Raw genomic sequence first — 2,500 nt, 5'->3', positions numbered from 1 at the left:
TGTACTGGTGCACTGCGTCAGCCAGACTGCTTTACTTGTTCTTCACATACAACTATTCCTCATAACATTCCTCTGTTACAAGGAAGCATTACCTCTAATATTTACATTATCTACACACATAAAAGTGCGTCCATCATGTCTGTTCCCAAATACAGCTGCGCGCCTCTCTATCTTCCCCTTTATTTGTTTTCTCTTTGTCTCCCTCCGCCCGCTTGACCCCTGCTGTGCTACTTGGTCGAAATAACTTGCCCACGTTGGTCACCAGACAGCACAGAGCCTCGTGTTGCATAACCGACCCCACCTCGATCCTGCTGACAACCCCTCCCCTTTGTGTTTTTCACTGCCCTTCTCTCTTCTCCCGTTTTTCTTTTCCACTCTCTCTCTCGCGCCTATTCCGTCTCTAGCGGGTAGGGCATTCACACGCAGATCATTGGGGAATTTATCTTGCAGTTCATACGTTTCAACCTAAACGCTATGCTATTATTAGTAATATCATTATCATGTCCATTGCACATTTTGGTATTCAACGCTTCAAATATTTGGTTAAAGATTCTCTTTCTCCGCCTCTCCCCTCCTCTTTGCTGTTTCATTCTTCCCCCTATTATCCCAACATCCTATTTCCCCGTCCGGTTACGTCATTTGAAGTACTGGGCTGTTGGAAAAGGTCTACGTCACAACGTTTCATAATATGTCATACTTGTTGCTTTTTCACGATACTGATCTGAGAGAGGATGAGCAGGGAGAGGGAGAGAGGGGAAGGGAAAGAGAAAAAGGAAGAAAACTAACTAAATAAAAAAAAGAGATAGAGAGAGAGAGAGAAAGAGAGAGAGAGAGAGAAGGAGTGAGTGAGAGAGAGAGAGAGAGAGAGAGAGAGAGAGAGAGAGAGAGAGAGAGAGAGAGAGAGAGAGAGAGAGAGAGAGAGAGAGAGAGAGAGAGAGAGAGAGAGAGAGAGAGGGAGTGAGAGAGATAGAGAGAGAGAGAGAGAGAGAGAGAGAGAGAGAGAGAGAGAGAGAGAGAGAGAGAGAGAGAGAGAGAGAGAGAGAGAGAGAGAGAGAGAGAGAGAGAGAGAGAGAGAGAGAGAGAGAGAGAGAGAGAGAGAGAGAGAGAGAGAGAGAGAGAGAGAGAGAGAGAGAGAGAGAGAGAGAGAGAGAGAGAGTGAGAGAGAGAGAGAGAGAGAGAGAGAGAGAGAGAGAGAGAGAGAGAGAGAGAGAGAGAGAGAGAGAGAGAGAGAGAGAGAGAGAGAGAGAGAGAGCGAGAGAGAGAGAGAGAGAGAGAGAGAGAGAGAGGAGAGAGAGAGAGAGAGAGAGAGAGAGAGAGAGAGAGAGAGAGAGAGAAAGGGTGAGAGAGAGAAAGAGTGAGAGAGAGAAAGAGAGAGAGAGGGGGGGATGGCATTTTCATTCATTCACATTCATATATGAACGAACAAATACAACTACAAGAAAAAAACACGCCCACAAAACACACACACCCATAACTATTGATTTTGCAGTATTGATCCTGGAGTTGCGAGGGGAAGTGCCGTCCCTATGGCTGGGCCGAGCTGTAGGACATTTTTCTATGGTCGATGGTTGGTCGGATTCTGCACCGCATTCTCCGCTCTGCAGGTGGCGCTGGAGGTGAAGCTATGATGTGGGCGGAGACGGATGTGACGCCGAGGATTTAAGCCTCAACTTTTTCATAGTATGTCTTTCAGCACTTTCCGTACTGGATATTACATTAGTAATTTTCATCGCGCAACAAATTACATGGATTTAAACTTCAGGCACCACCGGCGTCAACTCCAGTCCCAGATGTCTGAAAGTATTCCGACTCTTTAGTGTCCCGTGCAATTCTGTTCCTATTTTTTCCAATTCATCCGTGAACTACTTCCTCGCCGTTCCTTCCCTTTATGACTCACCAGTGGCAGTGTCCTTCAGCGACCCAGTCTCTCTCCGAAAGGCCCCTCCAGCGGTCAAGATGACACATAAAATAAGTTTACAGTCGTGCGGCGCTTCAAGGACACACATGCCGTGCAGGACCCTCCTTCACCCGGAGATTATACTCTTCGAGGAACACCATTAACCTGTTTTTTAAAGCCGCGGCGCTGTTTATCCTACTATAAATGTAGGTCGTCTGCTTGGCCACATAGACCTTACACCAAAGTCTCCATCTCCAGCCTTCTAGAGCCCAGCCACAAGCGCTTCCTGGCCGCCCCTTCATTCGTGCATGGCGACATCCCGACCATCTAGTTTTCGTTAATTATTATCTTCATCCTCATGTCGACCTTTCCAGTTATGTTCACTTCTTCTGCATTTACGTAGCTAAACGAAATTTCAAGGAAAATTAAGAAATTTATTAAATATATCGGGTCTCTGCTCGGCAGGAACCAGGTCCTAAATGGACGGAACAAAAATATTCTTTTGAAAACAATGTAATCAGAATTTACAACACCCGCAATAACAGAGGCGGGCCTTTGGGGCGATGTTAGGTAAGAATGGCATAAGAGTATCGACCAAACGCT

Source organism: Penaeus chinensis, chromosome 2 (genome assembly GCF_019202785.1).
Source record: "Penaeus chinensis breed Huanghai No. 1 chromosome 2, ASM1920278v2, whole genome shotgun sequence".
NCBI classification, from domain to species: domain Eukaryota; kingdom Metazoa; phylum Arthropoda; class Malacostraca; order Decapoda; family Penaeidae; genus Penaeus; species Penaeus chinensis.
The sequence above is the reverse complement of the archived record's forward strand: the minus strand, read 5'-3'. Positions refer to the sequence as shown.